Genomic DNA, 19981 nt, shown 5'->3' with positions numbered 1-19981 from the left:
AGCCAAAAAGGCTGCATCATCTTTGACCGAAACTCTTGGGAATTTATCCTAGTCCAATAATTCATCAGAAGGAAAAGCTCCACCATCACAGCGGCTTTACTACGTAAGATGAGCAACCTCAGGGTCTCGTTCCGAGCACGACGGTCCATCCGTCCGCAGTCGGCCCGTCAGCAGGAGGAAGTGCTCAGAGCACTGTGTGGAGGGGTCATCGATTACGAAACGATGTGTGCACCGTGACGGCAGCCTGCAAAAATGTCTGCCTTTGGACAATGACTGGAAGGGAACAGGAAGATTGCTACGTCAAAGTGACGGGAATGGGGCAGGGGGGATTTTGAGCTCTTGTTTTGCTTTTTCTTCAGGGCTGCCATTTGCTTCCAAAGGGAAAAGACGCTGAGTGCTTTGGGAGTCCACTGTCTGGACTCTCCCTGCTCACCCATGCACACAGGAGCACTCACATGCACACTTTTGCACACATGCAAGCACACGTTCATACGTGCTCGCACACTCACAAACGCACACCTGCTCAGGTGTGGCTTCTAGCACCTCTGTTCTCCCCAGCCACAGGCACCTGCAGTGTTTGCTCCAGAAACGAGAAGCAGAAGCAACAGCCCTAAGCCCCGACACCCACCCGCCAACCCTGCCGAAGCTGAGTTTTCTGGCCGGAGCCAAATGGTGTCCTTCTGGGCATCACCCAGGCCTTCTAGAAAGATGAGACTGCAGGATGCCCTTGCCTAGACTTGCACCGGCCTCCACCCTAGCTCCCCCAGGAACCTCTGCCTCATCGCCACCTAGCACCTGTATGCACTAGAGCTGTCTTTTCCTGTCTGTAAATTTCCAGAAGATTCCATGCATCTCTTCGGGCTAACTGGAAAGGTACTGGGCACGCCTGGTCTCATCACAACTGATATTACCTCAAATGACGGCTCCGTGGCTGGGGTAAAATCAACCAGAAGCTGCTTGCTTGCTAGGTGACCCTGGCAAATCACTATTCCTCAGATTTTCCTTTAAAATCTTGAACGCGTTGGGCCAGAAGTTTTGTAAGATCCCGTCTGGTCTGATTCCATCACTTATGACCCATGAATACTTCGTATGAGTTCTATTTTGGGATCTGCTGCAGGGCCGTGCCATGTGATGCTCGCTGCCGCTCCGGGAGGGGTCAGATGCTCTCAGGACGGCCGAGTGGGGAAGCATGAGTGTCTGTCTTCTGGAGTCTCGGGCTCTGGGTCAGCAGCTTTCTAGACGAGGGGTGCTTTTTCATTTTGGCGTTTGAGTGCGGAACAAACCCACAAGGCTCAAGCTCTGCTTGTGGATGAAAAGCACATGGTTCGTGAAACGACTTGGGGCTCTGGTGATGTGGGGCCAGACTTGAGGACGGAGGTGAGGGAAGGAGCTTCTCCTTCTCCTCCTGGAGGCAGCGAAAAGAACCGGGATCCCCCACTCCGGGAGCCCAAGGGAAAGGTGTCGAAGATGTTGGGAGCAAGAGGGCTCAGTGAAACTTGCGATGGATAAAAGGGGGTGTTTTCTGGTGGGATCACAGTTCCAGAAAACAACACAGAGATGACACACTTTCTTTAAGGAAGTGACTTCCCCTTTTGTTTTGTGGTGAGTATAGTCCAACGAGTGGGGTACCCCAAGTAAGCCTCTGACAGAGACAAACAAGACGGTGGTAAAAGGGGGTGCAGGGAGAACGGAGTCGCATCACCTGAAAAGTGGGAGGGTTTGGTCCTGGATCCTCGGAGGATCTGTCCTGGCTCAGCACCTCCTGGAAGGGAGCACCCCGGAGCATGGGAAGGGAGGGGCCGATGTTTTGGGGGAACGTCTCGGTCGCCCTTCCCCAGACTGAGTCATCGTAGTGCTTTCATGACTTATTCACGTGCGTTGAGCCAAGCCGTATGCTGAACGCCGGGGTGTAGGAATGAAGCGTCTGGCGATCTGTGTGGTCACAGCACGGGCTCCGCGCAGGAGTGCGGGAGGCAGGCGTCACCGTCCGTTGGGGGAGAGACAGTACAGGTGCTCTCAGGGGAGACCAGGTGAGAGACGCCACCAAGGGGGCTCCACTCGCTCACGCACACGTGTTTTCCACGGAGGGCAACCGGGCACCTGAGGACACACACAGACAAGTCTCTAGAGCAGGGCCACTGTGGCCTGGCGTGAGTTCCTTTTCCACCCGCGGGGCTCAGGGGTTGGAGACCCAGAGCTGAGGGTCCTTTCCACCCAGCTCAGCAGGCCGGGGCTTGGACAAGAGAAAGTACCTGGAACCACCCAGTGAAGGACCTGCATGAACTTGACTTCACCTCAACTAGTGAAGTGAAGAACCGGAAAGAAGGATTTCTGATGATAGAAGTCAGAACGGGGGTTACCTATGGCACAGTCTGGGGGATTGATAGGAAGCATAGCATGATGGAATTCTCTGGGGGCCGTGGATGTGCTCTTTACTGCGATGAGGGTGTACGTGTTTTTCAAAATTCATCAGGTTGCACGTATAAGATATCTGCATTTCACTGCAAGTGAATTTCAAAATATACAAAAATATATAGTGATGGTAGGGAAAATTATTTAGGAATATTCCTGCCTGGGTCATACCTCAAAAAAGGAGCGAGTATGTCCTCAGGCTACGACCTTAACCTGGAGGGGGCGACATGACAGGAGACAGGCAAGACTGGACGCCAGAGGGCCTCCATTCTAGACCTGGGTTTGCTGGCCCCTCCTTATCGAGCACCGTCGTCCCCTCTCTCTACTTCTGCGCCGTCTACAGACCAAGGGAGTTTTACGAGGAGATGGGTAAGCTCTGACAGTCGGGGACTCTCTGTCCCCGCTTTCCGAGACGCAGGCTGAGCCGGACGAGCCATGGGTGTGACCTGATTTGGTGATTCTTGTGATCTGAATCTCTTCCACATGTCTGGTGTCAGCCCGGCGCGGGGAGGGGGGAGCTTGGGCAATCCGATACCTCCAGGAAGTCCAGGGCTCCGCTGTTGCTAAAATTAGAACCAGGCTGCAGCTTCCATCAAGGTCATTCCTCTCCCAGCCCCTCCATGAGCAAACTTCTCCCTCCGCCTGGTGCCCTGCAAATGCTCACGACTACAGCAGCCTGCCCCATGAGCACCAGGGGAGCCCGAGCCCGGGAACCAGGGCAGACTTGGGGGGGGTGGTTCTAGTTTCACAGAGACCCTTCAGATAAAGAGACAGAGAACAGGTGAAAGGAGAAAGAACAAAACAAAGGAGGGAAAGGACGAAGGAAAGAAGCCGAGCAAGCAAAGAGAATAACTCCTGTGTCTGGAAGGGAGTGGGCGTGGAAGGTCTTGTCTGCTCCGTCCATCCTTAGCCCTTTGCTGCTGTGCTGCGGGCTACAGGGAGGCCCCCCGAAGATAGCAGTCCAGTCCTTTTTTAGACAAAACTCCAGAAGGAGGAAAGTGTGTTCTTTCCAGATCATGCACTTCAGTGACGTGCCCGCCAGGAGCAGACGCTGGGGGAGGGCTGGAGTCCTCGCTCTGTCGCCGATTGACCAGGGTCCTGAGCAATTGACCTGATCGCTTGTACCTCATTTTCCTTATTAGCAAAAGAGAGAGACCTACCGTGTCGGGAACTGGGAGGACGGGGTGCAGTGCAGGGTGTGAAGGCGCCTTGGAGGCGCGAGAGCAGGCTGCCTGACCCTACATCTCACTGAGACGTGTAGACGATTTTAGGGTCTGCTGGTATTTGTGGGTTCTGCCTCAGAGATCTTACCCCATCGTGGGTCCCCGCTTCTGACACTGCTCCAAGGGTCGTGTCTTCACCCCAGGTCTTCGCAGCCCTCCTCTAGGCTGACCTGCAGAGAGCACATCTGGCCTGCGCCTCTTTCCTGGCCCAGCGTGAAATGGTGACAAGTAATCCCCAGGAGCTGCCCTACTGGGGTCTTGCGGGAGCCCCGCTGTCGGAGCCGTGCCTTCCACGGCAGGGGGTAGATCCTGGGCATTCGTAGTGAATGCAAGGTGCCCGGTGCCATGGCGGGCACCCAGCAGGCGCTCAAGACGCTGCTCGTTTAGTAGGATGAGTAATTCAGAATTTGTAAAAAGTCAATCAGTCAAGCTGTTAATTTGATGCTCTGGACTTTTCAGCTGAATGAAAACACGTCCACTTTCTTGGGGAAAAATACAGTTTAGTACTTGACGGCTGGGCCATTCGTCCCCATAAGGCCATTCTCATGGTCCTTGCTGTTTGCGGCAGTAACGCGAAGAGACGGGAAGCATCGGAAGGAGCAGCTGAGGGGTGCGCCTGGCGCTCCGGTCACTTCCTGTGGGACCGGCCTGGTTTGCAGCTTCCCGGGGCCAGCGGCCTGGTGACCCTCACTCATCGCATGGCGGTTCTGATGCTCCGACTTCACCCCCTGAAGCTGCCGAGCAAAACTCGGAGGTCACGCCCCTCAGCCCTGGCGTGGCTGCCCGGAGCGGAGCCGCAGCGTGTGAGGGGAAAGGGAGCGCAGAGCTACTTTTCCTTCTGGGCGTCCCGCCTGTCCCCTCTTCCCGCCTCCCGAAGACGTCCTGACCCCTCCTTTCCCGTGGCTCCGGCAGCTGAGGACCGCAGGAAGCCCCTCTCTGCCAGTCTTGCCGCGTCTGTGGGGGTCTGCAGGGTGCGTGCGGGCCTTCGTCCTCAGGCCTCGCTGGGGTCAGACGCCGGCCCCTCTGCTCAACCTGAAATGCCTCCAGAGACAAGAAGACAGGCTTCTGGAGACGGGTAAGTGACAGGGACGAGCTGGCATTTCGGGACCCGCTTTAGTAGCAAATGTCCAAAAAGAAAAGAGAGAAAAGGAGAGAGACAGTTCCCTCTAGACATAGAAGTCTCAGGCTGAAAATCCTGGAGGTATCTCAGCAGTTGACTCCCGGGGAGGCCCTGCCATGCCTCGGGCATGTGTGAGGCCCCAGGAGGGGCCTTCTCTGTGGAGACAAAGCAGCCCGCCTGGAAAAGAAGGCCATAAGCCTTTAATCCACCGCAGTCACGGAAGTGAGCACTCGGACTTGAGTTTCTTTCCTTGGGCCTCCATGCCTCCCGTCATAGAATAAGGAGGTCGGTTGAGAGGGTCAGTGGCCACCTTTCTTTCCTGCCCGTGGAACTCACAGATGGACACCCCAAGGCTCCCACATGCCGGTTCAGCCTGAGGTGGGAAATACGCGTCTTCGTCTGCCATCTTGGTCGTCCTAGCGTTCGGCCCTGGGCCTGGTGTTACACTCATGAACTGTCCCTCCTCAAGTCTTTTTCCTTGCCTGTTATGGCATCTGTGAGGCTCCCACACTTCTCCTGAGTCTCCTTGGAGGCTGACCAGGCTGGGCATGCTTTCCTGATGACCAATGGGTCCCTTGACATCATCCAGTATAGGGTTCCACGGAGGGACGGGCACTGGTCATACTTGAACACAGAGCCCTGCCCATCTCCGCGCATGCCAGCCCCTCTGCAGTCTGCCCCTGGAAGGGTGACCCCTCGTCCCAGCTCTGGAACACTCCTGGCCTCGACCTGCTTTGAGCTGTTGCAAACTGGCCCCACCATCTTTGGGATGAACCTAGATGTGGTCTTCGGGATCTGATATTAAACAGACTCCCACCAACGTTTCTTTTTCTTAGGTTCTCGAGATTTCTCAATTGTGGAGAAAACCCTGGACAGGGGCCATGTGGTCTCATTTCCTTGCTAAAATCCCTTCTCTGTGAACTGCGGTTCGAACACCAGAATCGCCCATGCGAAGACATCTGGGTCCTTTTGCAGAACGCTCGTTGGAGATGGGGTTGCCTGTGTTACCTCATGTCTGTTATATAAGGACGCACTTGATAAATTTCTCCTTGAACACCATGCCAGGAAAAATTTCTCTTTCCAATCTGATTCCAGAGTTATTGTACAATGAAAAGTATATGAGCCAGCCTGTTTCCCCTTCATCCAGGAAATTCAGAGATAAATCCAGCGTTCAGCTGTAGTAAACAGCTCATCCCAGGTGGCCCGAAACATACTGTTTCTGTTTTACCCTCACTTGTTATTCTGGGAGTTGTGTTCAGTTTGTAAAGTTTCCTTAGCCTCTCTTTGGGAAAGAGTGATCGCAAATTCTCCCCAAAGAAATTCATGCACACGTACACACGGCATAGATGTTGCCACTTTCACCCGCACCCCGACCACGTCCCCGGTCCGGGCTGCCTGCCAGGCACGGGGGTGTGGGGACAAGTGGCTTCCAGGTGACCTACGGAGAAGATCAGCAGACGGAGGGAGGTGAACGTGCGGCAGAGCGGGGTCAGTGCTGAGACCAGGCGACAGCGGGAGGCCCGCGGCGCGCAGAAGGAGAGGTCGACTCTAGACAGAGGCAGCAGGATGGGGACGGCTTCTTGGAAGAAAGGGAGCTTCACAAGTTCTTGTGAAGGAAAAAATACATTGCCCTCCACGTTTGGCAAAAACAGGAGGAATCTCGTTTAGCTGGCGGGTCAGATACGTGGAGGAGGCAGGCCCTGGAAGCTAAGGACGACGTTCTTTTCCTTTGCAATTTGGAAACAGAATCGGGCCCAAAAGATCCTTTTGTCCAACCACCCTGTGAAGCACGTAGAGAAAAAGCGATTATTCCCTCGTGTGGGTCAGGGGCTCGGGAATTCATTCTCAGAGACACAGTGGAAGCAAGAACGGGCAAGCCCCAGACCCAGATCTGGCGCTCACCTCCCTGCATGGTTCTGTCTCTGGAAGAGCAGGAGGAAGGGGGTGGCAGGGCCCGGGCAGTGCCTGTTACCTCAGAGATGAGATTCGGAGTTTTGGTTTGTGTTTCCTTAAGGGGTGGGTGGGGTGGTGGTGAGGAGCAAAGGGAGGAGCCCCTGAGTACAATTTACAGCCTCGGTTCCCCTAACAACGCCTGCAGATGGGTGCATTTCCGCGCAGCCCCGTTCTCTGTTCCTTTTGTGCGGCTGACGAGGAACAATGAGGGAGCGAGGGATAAGCCGTGATGTTTATCTTTCCAGCTCTGAACTTTCGAATGCTGGAATCCCCCGGGTTGGGAAGAGTGGGTGTGGTCACTTCCCACCATTGCCAAGGCGGGAGATGCAGCAACCCCGCTGGGGAAGAGGGGGTGTGATTTCCTCCCAAATAGGAAATTTATCTCCCGAATGGGAGTCTGCCGAGAGTCATCAAGGACTTATCTCCAGAAGCAGACTACCAGAGAGGAGCCCTGCCCAGTCCTTTGCCCCGGAGGGAACGCGTTAGCCAGGGCAGGGAGAGTGAGGTCAGGAGCTGAGGACCCGCTAGGAGAGCGCTGCTCTACTTTGTGCAGGAGGAGGATGTCTTCCTGCCAGACTCTCCCGGGACCCTGGGACCCTCGGAGGGACCGCCGTGGCCCCTCCCAGGACCTCCATGATGTTGCACCCGGGGAAGCGAAGTTCATTTCTGTCATTGGGAGCAAAGGGGAATTTGGGTCCTTTCTTCCAACTGGGTCCCCCGATTTTGGGGTGAACACCTCAGCTCTTGGAAACCAGGCTCTGGAGATTTCAAAAACTCCCCAAATAACCCCCGCCTGTTTGTCGAGAGGAAGGACCCTCTCAGCACACTTACAGAACGGTAGCAGGAAGGACCCCGCCCCTTCGTACAGAGGAAGACGCTGAAGACCGAGACGCTAAGGAGACCGCACGTCACCCTTATTGAAGATGCCACGTCAAGTCTTCTAAATCCTTATTTTAAAAGAATCTTTGTTAGGCATAAAGCTGCGCAAATCTCCCTGTCCTACTGTCATCTTCAGTGTGTCCTATTTCTAAAGGGTTTTTCCTTTCATTTGTACTAGTAATTCTCTGCACCCATTTTGTCCCGTATGAAAGGGCGTGATCTTGGCCTCACACGTGTGTGGGATTCAAGTCCCTAAGGTCATGCTATACAGCACGTGAGCAGTTTGCAAACACTCAACAGAAGTTATCGCGAGGGGAGAAAGTCTCTGGTTTTAATTTCTTCCACCTCAGCCTGCCTTCCAGGATTTTGGTATAGTCTGGGATTTTTTTTTTTTTTTTGACAAAGTTTAACGCTCATGATTATTAAGTACCCTTTTTTCTTCAGGAATTATTAAGCTGCATGATTTTGTCACTGCGTGCACTGTAATTACGTCGTCTGAGTTCCCACGCTTCTGAAATGGACGTATTTTCAGCGTTTCCATATAGGAGGTCCTTCTGTAATTCAGTGTCCCTGTTGCTGAGCTCTTTGCTTTATAGCCCCGTCACATAGTTTCAAGAAAAGTTACAGAAGAGGCATGTTCTGGGCTGATATATGCCTTAGACCGTCTTTCTGCTGCTTAAATCACGAACACCTACTTGCCGGGCTTTGAAATCTTGCTTTGCAGACCTTTCCCCTTAGGGTTTCCTTGAAGCCAGCTCCATTTCTCTTCCTTTGTCCCCGATGTTTTACAGGCCTAGCCAATGATAGGCATCTCCCTTTATCCTTGAGATTAAAAAAAAAAATGCCTCCACTTTTTATCTCTTGAAAGTTCTTGTTCTCAACAAAAAGAGGTTTAACTTGGCCAGGTATTTCTTCCTCCAATATGCACTTGCGGTGTCCCTGGGAGATCCTGGATGTGGGGGGGCACCTTCTTTTGCCCCACCCCCCGCCGCCCCGGGCCCCTTGGTTGAGGGCCAGCTGATCAAGTCTGTTCTCCTAGCGCAGGGATTTGGACACCATCTTGGTTGGCTTGAGGAAGGAGTTCAGAAAAATCCCTAGATCTGTGTGTTTTGTTTTTCATAATGCGACTTGGCCGGGGCAACCTTGCCATATCAAATTTCTGATCAAGTTAGCCTTCCTTTTGTGAATGGGTCCAGCCAGCGATGGCAGCCGAGATATTTAACATCCTGTCCCGGCCAATCAGAAAGAAGCAGAGGTCATACGGGGGCAGAGGGCCAGGCACTCCCTCTTGAGCCAAATATGTATCCGTAATTGTTGAGTAATGGTGGTGGTGGAGGGGGGTGATGTCAGGGTGGCCTGAGAGGGAGGGACCAGGGAAGCCATCGTAGCAGAGGGACAGTTAGGCAGTTTGGGACAGCAGCTCTTTGTAACCACTGTGGAAGCATGTCATACATTAAAATCAGAATAGCCATCTGCATGTCCAGCCTCTGGCGTCAGGGACGGTCTGTCCGGTCCATTGCCCGGCGTCTCCCTCAGTGCCTCTGCCTGCTTGAGGTCCTTTTGGCAAGGATGCTTTCTTTGCAAAGCTACTTGAATACCAGTGGTGTCCTTCAAAGCCCAGAGGAAGGACAGACAACGGAGGCACATTTTCCAGGAATCTTAGCATGCACCTGACCAGCTGACCTCACCACACTGCCGTGGGTTGCACCCCCTGCACCCCTCCATGGTGACAGGTCTAGCTCTGAGGGTACTTTGGGGGATGGCAAGCGCCATCTGGATATCGAACCGAGACTGGCACTTAACTGCTCTTGACTATCACCATGCCCCAGAGCTGAGCCAAAGACTGGCTCTATCACGTGGCAGCCGACTGTTAGGAGAACGGAGCCAAGAAGAACGGATCTACTCGGCACAAACAGTGTGCTGCTCAGAGTATTCTCGCACAGGGAGCGGATCGGGATCTTGGCACCTGAGCTGTGGGGGGAGGTTGGGTCTGAGAAGGTGCTAGAACTGGGCCATTGCCAGGCTCCCTAGGCCAGCTCCTGGGCAGGGCCTCCTTTGGGGAACGTGAGAGGGGATGGTCTGGAGAGTGCTATATAGACCCAACACAGAATTGGCTCACAAAAATTATGTAGACATTTGGATTGCTTCTGGAGAGAGCAGGTTGGTGTTTTTGGCAGGCAAACCCAAAAAAAGACTGGCTTAGTTCACAGATACCTTGAGACGCACAGATGATAGGCTAGGAGGGGTGATGCGGCAAGAAACACAGTTGGTGTTGGGTCCTTACGACGGGTATTCATTGAGCAGGGAAGAATTGGATCGACGGGACTGCTTACAAGAGGTTCATGCTACAGGCGTGGGACATCCGAGGGTCGAGAATAAAGGAGTGTTATTGGGAGTCTGCCAGACAGACCCTCGGGTTGAACAGTGGAATACCGCAGTCTGCTGCAGGACCAGAAGTAGCTGGAGGAAGGGAGGACGGAGGAAGCATGTCACGATGACTGTGATGATGATGACGGTTACAACGGGCAACATGTCCTGAGCACGTAGGTGAGCCTGGCACTCTTACAATCCATTCACTCACGTACGTGCTGCAATCAAGTGACAAAGTAGGAAGTGTCACCGTCCCCATTTCACAGATGAGAAGAGAGAGGCCCAGAGAGGAGCAAAGCCTTGTGCAGAACACACCACTAATACGTGGTAGTGTCAAGGTCTTTTCCACTGGTAAAGAGGGTGCAAACAGGCTTTTAATTAAGTCATAAAAGTCAGGAATTCTTCCACAACGTAGGGACCATAGCAGTAGAATTCAGCATGAGAAACGGGAGTTGGCTGAGTCGAATACTGCCAGGAGGCCCCCACAGACAGAAGCTTTCAGCCAACCTCCTCCCCCAGGTTTTCCTTCTCCCGCGAATGCAAAGAAGCTGGGTGGGAGCCTGAAAGCCACGGCAGCGGGCACGGGCCCGCGGAGGCTGCTTGGAGAACTCAGGCAAGCCTGGCTGGCTCACGCCGAGGCCACGGGACAGAGGCGGGACTGCTGGCAGCTACGTTCAGGACAGTGGGGATTCGGAACCTCCCGGTGGAGGAGGCAGACTGAGACGCAGCTCGAGATGTCACAAACTGAAGCCCTTGGAGACCCCTCCTCAGGATAGACCAGTTACATCGTTTATATATTTGAAGATTTAATTTAGTCATTTATTGAGAGCGAGAGAGTGAGGGGAGGGGCAGAGGGAGAGACAGAATCCTAAGCAGACTCTGCGCCCAGCGCGGAGCCCGACGCGGGGCTCGATCTCGAGGCCCTGAGAGCACGACCTGAGCAGAAATCCAGAGTCAGATGCTTAACCGACTGAGCCACCCAGGTGGCCCTGTCAGTTGTGTCTTTTAGAAAAGAGTTTCAGATCGTGGGCTCTGGCTGGCTGGAGTCACACCCCGTACGGTCCAGCCCTGCCCAGCAGCTCCAGACTCCTCCCACGGAGCAGCTGCCCCGAAAACCAGAGCCCTTCCCACTGGGATTGGCAAGGCCATGGGCAAAGACCCCAGAACAGAAGAGATGGAGACCCTTGCCAGGCAGAGTTGGGCTGCAGGTTATTTATACCTCATTCTGTGAGAGGTGATCGGTCCCTGTTCCTTGGTAGAACTTTCAGGGACGGTGCATGTTGGTGAAACTGGGATTTCTGGACCAGTCGTCAGAGGCAAAGAGTGGGCATGGTGGTATTGCAGTCTGGTGGGAGTCGCTGAGCCCAGACTTTTCTGGAAATTCAGACATACTGTTGTCAACAGGATGGGGAGTTGAGTTCAGGCCTGATCCCAACTCATGCTTCATTTGCCAATGAGTACATGAGGTCAGATAGGACTGAGGACAATGGGAACGGCTTCTCTGTCCCCCATGGGGGTGGGGTGAGGAAATGAAGTTAGATAGCCCCCATCTGAACGTGAGAAATCTCAAGACACGGAAGGAGACACATGAAGGGAAGCTAGGAGCCACGGGGAAGGTGTTCTCTCCCACAAACAGGCCTTACCCTGGGCCAAAGGGATGTGACACTCATGAGTTAGAAGGCACAAGTCTGACCTTCTATAGAATGTTCTAGAATGATTACCTTTGGAGCTCATACACCGCGGAACCATCTAAAACAATTATTTCCAAATGCCTTGTACCCAAATCTTACACTTTTCCAACTGGGAATTTGGAAAAGTAAAAACCTACCGAGAGGAATCACTATGACCTACAGGGGTCACTATGCCCCCAAATCACGAGCTAGTGAGAAGTAGGTGGTTCCTAGAGTTAGCTGTAAGGATGGGGTGTTCCTAGCTGTTGAATTCCAAGGTGGCTCGGGGACATAGGCTGGCTGGAGGGCTGTTCACCGTGAATGAAGCCGTCCAGCAGCCTACATGGGCGTCCAGGAAGCTTACCTGTTGGGTTAAAGATGGAAAAGCCATAGGACGTCTGAGCAGGATGGTGGCAGGTCGTGCTGGTGTCACCTGCTTCTTCGCTTGGCATCCGAATGTCGTTAATAAAGTCACTAAAATCTCAAGAGAGTTACAGTTAGCGTCTCTCTCTCTCTCTCTCTCTGGTTCCCCCCTAACGCAGAGCAGAAGTGAGGACGCAGGTTCAGGGACCCAGAAATGTTGCCCCATCCAGATGGAGAATTTTTAAAAAAGATTTTATTTATTCATTTGAGAGAGAGAGACAGACAGACAGAGAGGGAGAGAAGGAGCAGGGGAGGGGCAGAGGCAGAAGCACAAGCAGACCCCCTGCTGAGCAGGAAGCCCGATGCAGGACTTGATCCCAGGACCTGGAGATCATGACCTGAGCTGAGGGGAGATGCTTCACCGACTGAGCCACCCAGGTGCCCTTATGGTCTGATCCTTTCAATAACGATAAATAACTGATGTATCTTTAAGTATTCCTTTATAGAACTTTATTACCTGCCCATAACATGGCAAACTGTTCCATGTATGACTTATTGGATTCCTGGGATACATGTTTATCTGCTCATTTTACAGAGGAGGTTACTGAGGCTTTGAGAACTGAGTGGCTTAAAATCCCAGTGAGCCTGGATCGGCACCCAACCCCACCTGCCTGCAGAGCCCGGGAGCTCGAGCAAGCTCCATGCTGCTCCGTCTTTTCAGACAGACAGCTTACTCAGCTCAAAGAACACTGAGAGGATAAACTGTAGACGGTAGAAGTTCTTCCCTGCATCTGAGAATAATCAGATTATCTTCACGCCTTCCTGCCATCCACCGGACACACAGGTTGTCATGGACCGAATGTCCGTGTCCCCCGACAGTTCACATGCTGAAGCCCTAACCCCACTGTGATGGCCCGCGGAGCTGGGGCCTTGGGGAGATAATTAGGTATGGACGAGTTCACGAGGGTGGAGCCCCAGAGTAGAATTCGCGTCCTTAGGAGAAGAGGAGACACCGGAGCTTCCCGTCTCTGCCACGTGAGGACACAGCAGGGGGACGACCGTTGCCAAGCCAGGAAGAGTGCTCTCACCAGGAACCAAACCATCTTGATCTTGGACTTCCCAGGCTCTAGAACTGTGAGAAATTAAGTCCCGTGGCTACAACCATGCTATTTTGTGATAGTGGCCCGAGTCAATAGATAAGTTCATTTGTTTGTCTTATGAACACAACTTTGTCGTTTTTGAAACAGGGTTGTTGTAAAAAATTAAAGCAGCTTGAAAAAGATACAGTAAGGAAAAATCATTCCAAATTCCACTCCTCAGAGATCGTCACCAAAATCAATCTGCCAGACGCGCCTCCAGGCATCCCTCTGGGCTCCCACACATGGGCACCAATTTATAGAATGTTTTACGCACATGACATCACAGGTGTGTGATACGATCTGCATGGTGCGGGGGTTTCCCAGAGCTGCTGTAACAAGGCAGCAGGAACCAGCGACGGCCACAGTTGGTTCTCCCACGTTCTGGAGGCTGGAAGTGTGAGATCCAGGTGTTGGTGGGGTTGGTTCCTCCTGGAGGCATGAGGGGGAGGCTCTTCATGCCTCTCTCCAAGCTTCTGGTAGTTTCTGACAATCCTCCACATCCCTCGGCTTGCGGACACGTCGCTCAGCAATCTGTCTCCCTCCTCACGCGCTGTTTTCCCTGTGTCTGTATATGAACTTCCCTTTTCTTATAGGGACACAAGTCATGGGATTAGAACCCTCCCTAATCCAGTATGACCTCATTTTAACTTGATGACATCTGCCAAGATCCTATTTGTGGACAATGTCATGCTCATAGGTACCAGGTGAATTTATGGGGGGGGGGGCGGGGGGACATAACCTTCGCTCCAGTACACACGGGCATCTCTTTGTATGAATAAATGTAGGCATCCGTTATTTTTAAGGACAGTGTAATAGTTCACTGGAGATGGGCAGCAGAATCTACTGAAACCAATCTCTTATGGATTTATGTCTAGGTTCTTTTATTTTATTTTTGGGCTATTTTCAGCATCTGCTTACTATACCCCCTTATACATAGACTTTATGCTTGTGTGGTCATTCTTCTTAGAGAAAAACTGTGAAGAGAGTCGGTAGTCCAAGGGCATGAACGTTTATTATCTTGACATCTCTAGACCAAGGCCCTCAAGGCAGATGGCCCCAGCAGTGATGAGAGGCAACAGGGGCTGAGGGGCTCTTCTCTTAACACACCGAGTCTGACAGTCTCCAGAGAATTTCCAGAGTCTCATGGAAGCTCATTACAAGGCCACAAGAGATTCCTGTATCTGAAATACAGTAGGCATTTAAAAATTCTTCATTAAACGAACGTGGGTAATTATGAAAAATAAAATTTTTCCAGGGAAAAACAAGGGCTGTATTGGGCAGAGAAAGGAAATTTCTGCATGTTCCATCACCATTTGGAAGCCAAATGCATGGGGGCTGGGGGTGGGAGAGCAGATGCTTTGGGGGTCTGCTCTGGCATGGTCTCGGCAGGGCCCATAGTCACCATCTGTGGGAATGTTCAGGAAAGGGAACAGCTCCTGCAATGAGATGTGTTCTGACTTTTCAGTTCACAAGGCTGGGGTCTGACTGGGACGGCGGTGGCTGACCCCCATCAAGGGCTCAATGTGGCTTTCAGACTGGCTTAGGTCCCTGCATTTGCTCAGTCCGTCCTAGGGCGCCCACCCACGTTATAGGAACAGAAGAATCTATTTATCAGACAAACCCTGGTCATCTTCCACTCCCAGACTCAGGTGGAGAGGGGGTGTGCCTCAGTTTGTGGGCATAGGTACAGGACATGCTGTGAGCTTGGGAAAACATCGTGGATATTCAGAAGGGGACAGAGCAGCCGAGCACAGAACGGTCACGCCAGAAGCTGGTGGGCAGAAGGGAAGGAATAGCGAATCGCCTGGGATGAGTAGGAGAGGGTTTCCTGCCTGCTCCCAAGGTTCAGAGCGTGCTCTGAGTACACGAGGAAAAAGAAGGAACCCTGTCAACGAGGCCATGATGCCGGGGAAACTGAGGCTTGCCTAACACTGATGCGTACCTCAGGGTTCACGTGAGATCCGGGCGGACGGGCATTCAAAGGCTGTAAGCAGACGGGAGATTGCTGAGTCCCTGTGCAAACAGGCTCGGTGTTTACTCAATAGCCGGGTATTTTCAGGGACCAACATTTATGTCTATAACTCGGGTAAGATGCCTGTCCCGGCCTGTGCCATGTCTGGTCCCAAGAGCGCTGGACAGGAGGAATATGCGAATGCAACGTGTATCTCGAACCCCCACTCTATGCCAGGCACTGGTGTGAAGCGTATGCCACTGGAACAAAAGACCTCTGTCCCCGTGGGGCTCACACGAGTCCAAACTGCTCAGGGCTAAGCAAAGTTGTGCATAATAGTGGTTTGCAGGGAAAATACAAAGCTCCACGAGAGCCCGAGGAGGGCACCTGGCTTAACGGGGTCTGGGGACGTTGTTGGGGGAGGCGGCCTTTGGGTGGGTCTTGGTGAATGTGTAGAAATGACACAGAGAGGAAGCATCTGGAGTAAGGAAATCCAAGTAGAAGAAACAACAAGGCCAACGAAAGCATTGTGTTGGGGACCTCAAATATTTGGATACTCTTGGAACCTAATAAGCAGTGTTAACAGGGGAGGAAGCCGAGACTACTACCGTGGATAATGGTTTACTAGGTTTTTGACAGGTGGCTGGCTCTCAACCTCAATATTTACTATTTCTAGGGAAGATGTACTATAATTTCCAGAAGCCCCTAGTTAGCATCTCCCTCTGGGAACACTTGTAAACTGTGGGGTCTCCTGTCCTGAGCCCTTAGACCATCTCGTCACCATGTCATTTTCCTTGCAGCGGACAGAAAGCTGTACACAAGACCTGCCACATGAGGGCGCAGTTGTCCAATGATGGGCTCAAGGTCCCCCAAAGAGAGGTCAGGAAAGACCTTGTCCACATGAGCTCTTCTTCCCGATGACACTGACCATCGGGGGCAAGAAACTGTCCAACATAATTGTATGAAGGCCACAAACGTCTGCTGAGCGAGGTGCTTGGAGAATTGGGGCAGAAAACTGGCTCCCATTCTTGGTTCTTACTTCCCCAACCCCTGAGATGCCTTACCTACGATTCTTGCCACTGTGGTACGAATCAGGCTTCAGTGTAGGCAGGTGTGGAATGCCAGTGGGCCGGTGCTTTCAGAATATTTTCTTTTTTTATGATTACAAGGCCTTGCAGGCTCATACAGAAAGCCTCATGCCCCCTCCACATCAGCTGCATATATAAGGGTTATAAATGTGTATAGATTACATACGAGCAGATGATACATGTACATGATTACATATAATATTAGATATTATATAACACACATGCATATTACACATATAAATGTATACACTGCTATACACATGTATTTATAAACTACATTGTTTTTTCCTATGATGCACATTTTTACAAAGTAGACATCTTACATTATAAACTATTTTGCAATACCATTTGCATTTAGTATATTCCAAACATTCCCCAGATCACCAAATATGGTTCTTACATTATGATTTTCAATAGCTGCATAACCTTCCAAAAAGTAAATGCTGTGTAATTTACAGAAACAACCCATAATTATTGGATATTTGGGTTGTGGGCTTTTTGCAGTTTGTTTCTGTGGAAGTACACATCTCCTTGGTATCATATCCTCAAAGTGGACTTTAGAGATAAAGACACTTCGTTTTCAGGCTTTTGATAACATCATGCAACACTGCCTTCTAGAATCATGACCACGATTTCCTGTCCCATTCACAAGGGCTTCCCAGATATCCTCAGGTGTTTGTCAGATCTTGGTGCACGGAAGGTCCCCGCCCTCACTGAATGCACAGTTGAGTGGGGGCTCCCAGGACTCCCTGATGGACAGTTGAAGGAGAGACTCCGTAACTCAAAGAGAGCCGTGCGTGTCATTTCTCTCCCCATTTCTCGGTGAGTGTAGCGGTCGTACAATCCGGGAGCTCGTACGTGGGGTCACACTGTCCAGGGCTCCCGCCAAGCCGTCACCTGGCCCTGGCTTTATGCTTTGGAGCAGTTTAGGTCACCCCACTAGGGCCACGGATCTCACCCCAAGAGCAGGAGAATGAACTCCCTGTAGGGGATCTTTCCTTGTGCCCCGGAGCCCTCGTGTTGACATTGCTGCCATTGCTGTCGATTTGTGAACGTGCATTGAAGACACGCATTTTTCAGCTTCTTATGTGGGACCTTACAGTCAAACGGAAGATGGGTCCTGGGTTTAGGTTCCTACTCTGACACATTAGCTGTCTGACCTTAGGCATGCCTCTTGCCCTGGGTGCGTCCTTGTTTGCCCGTTGGCCGAATGAAGTTTCCCTTGAACTGGAAACGGGCAAGTCTTGACAATAGAAAACTACTTAGTTGAGCCCCCCTCGATGGCAGTCTTTTCTACACGGTAAGCAGCAGTATCTCCCGAGTCCTTAGCAGAAAGACCTAGGCATCATGTCAAGGGTGCCACATGCATCATCTGATGCATCACAAGAATTGCAAAAGACGGGCGTTAAGATTTCCTCATTTTACAGATGGGGAAACTGAGGCACAGGGAGGTTGTGACTCTGCCTGAGGGTCACACAGCCTGCCAGGGGTTGATTCCGGGATTTGAACTGGGGAGGTCTGACTCCAGAGCCTGAATTTGAACTCACAGAGCTAACCACAGATCCTAGAATTATCTTCCAACATCTCGTAATGGCAGGGCCGGAATGAAATGATGTGTGTAAGAGTGGTCTGGGACCCGAAGACTCTGTGAACATTCAAGGCCATACTTTCAGTTTTCTCTCCCTTCCCGTCTCTCCCCAGGTTCTGTGGGAGTTTCAGTTCTGGCTCTGGTGCTAACCCCGGGTATCTCCCACAACCTCTCTGTGCTTGCGGTTCCTAGTTTGTGAAATGAAGGGACAGCCTGTCTTTTCCCATCAGATGAAAGGAGCTGGAGAAGTTGACAGTTTGGGGAAATGGGTCTTTGTATTGACTCCCCTCTGTGCACCTCTACCTGGTATCTTGGAGGAGTTCCTGGAACGTAAGTGTTTGAATGATTGCAATGCTTTCAGAACGCTCTTACAATCACTGGCTTTTAGCTTGCAAGCGTACTGTCTTTTGACCAGGAAGACAAGCGAGGGTCAGAGGTGGGCAAGCGAGTGGTCCCATGGGTGGGGCTGGTGAGGGCTGGGAAGCAGAGAAGAACCGGACTGAGCAGCACACACTTGGCATTGATGGAGCCCCTGTTCCCGGCTCTGCGGTTCGGCCCCGCTCTGCGAGCCTCACCTGTGAAATTCGGGGACAAACGAGATCAGTGGTTTTAAAGCCACACTCTGTGGACTCTTAGGGTCCTCCAGTGGGGAAAGGTGGGAGTTTGGGGGCTCACCATTGGAGTCAACCACAAGACTACTTTTTAAAAAAAAACTATTTGTTTATGTAACTGAGTTCTGTCTCACTTTTGTTGGAAAAGAGGGTTCCCTGCTTTCAAAAGGCAGGGAAAGAATTTGAAAAAAATTTCTGGTAATTTTAAGAGAGGGATACTCCTGTAACCTAAGTATCATCATCACCTCTCCACTCTTTGAGATCTAGAAGAGAGGGCTTAACACTGCACTGTTGCTGGGAAGCCCAAAGTCCTCCCCAGATCTCACAAGTCTTGGGGAGCTTCTTTTCTCCTGGCCCCCCTGCCTCTGGGTGTTGGCTGCCTCTCCAGAATGCGCCCCCTGTTGGGAAGAAAAACAACAAAAACTGGCTTTCTTCCTGCTTTTTTAGGCAGGGCCATTTGCCTCTTTCTCTCTCCTGCTGTCACACCCTGCCCTGGGTCCACCTTGGCATTTCCCGACCCACCAGCGTGCTGAGTAGAACAAAACCATTTCCTCTTCACAGGGTCTGCCCCCCGCAGAGGTCAGGATTGCGATGGAAGGAAATGTCTTCTGCTGTGGGGATTTCAGAGTATATGCAAGCACATCACCCAAGAGGTCAGCTTGGTGAGGGTGGAGGGCCACTGACCATTGGCTGCAAGGGGGACAAGGAGAAGCTAAGAGAACTAAGTCCCACGGGTCTGAGCCAAATGCTGGGCTCTGGGCTCGTGTCTGGCCGGGGAGAATTGTAGGTGCATTGGTGGGGGTCTTTCTCCTGGGGGTCTGGTACAACCAGGAGGGAAAACAGATGGAGACGAAAAAGACCAGAAGACTCTTTTCTGGTCAGCCCCGACCTTATGTTCTTTGGAGAGGATTGGAACAGACACCGCTGATTCGAGGAGGCGTTAAGCAATGATTGTGGGGTCCTATGGCCTTGCCCACCTTATCGCAGGACTGTTATTAGTGGGAAAACACCTGCCGAGGCCCTTTCGGAGAACTCTGCCCTTACTGGGCCTTTGGCGACATGCCTCACACACGTGACTGCTCTTTCAGAGTCGTCTCTTCTCTCTGACTCCTCACAAGAGTGGGAGAGTCTCCTTTATCCCTGTCTCCCGCACCTGAGCATAACGCTAGGCACACGGCAAATCTTGGTCGAATGAAATGGAAGGACCCCGATGCACAGTCATTTTCCAAGAGGTGACAATCTCGACGTGAGTTCTTTTGTCTCTTTCTCCTAGTTCCACGGTCACCACCGTACTTAGGCACATGTGTCACCTGTCCCCCTGCTGCCTCCTAACTGGGGCTCCTGGCCCCGCCTGGCCTGGTGGTCCCAAGTCCACGCAGCTGCCTGTGGCCCCAGCAAAACTTCCACCAGCTGTCGAGGCTCGCCTCTTTTTATTGCACTTTGCTGTACTGCATTCTTTACAAATTGAAAGTTTGTGGCAACCCTGCATCATTTTCCCAACAGCTTCTGCTCACTCTGTGTCTCTGGCTCACACTTTGGAAATTCTCGCGATATTTCACACTTTCTCGTCATCATTACTAGATTGGTGATGGTGATCAGTGACCAGTAATTATG

The 19981-nt window shown here is 52.0% G+C and overlaps 1 long non-coding RNA gene across 1 annotated transcript; it reads left to right on the top strand.

Moving 5' to 3' along the window:
* The first annotated feature begins 1147 nt into the window (after positions 1-1147).
* Positions 1148-13354, top strand: LOC125283062 (uncharacterized). The gene is made up of 4 exons (XR_007190589.2): positions 1148-1602; positions 4095-4710; positions 5592-10134; positions 12586-13354. It is a non-coding gene; the product is annotated as an uncharacterized LOC125283062 (long non-coding RNA).
* Positions 13355-19981: the final 6627 nt, after the last annotated feature.

Source organism: Ursus arctos, unplaced genomic scaffold (genome assembly GCF_023065955.2).
Source record: "Ursus arctos isolate Adak ecotype North America unplaced genomic scaffold, UrsArc2.0 scaffold_28, whole genome shotgun sequence".
NCBI classification, from domain to species: domain Eukaryota; kingdom Metazoa; phylum Chordata; class Mammalia; order Carnivora; family Ursidae; genus Ursus; species Ursus arctos.
This window is presented reverse-complemented; position numbering and strand designations above follow the sequence as displayed.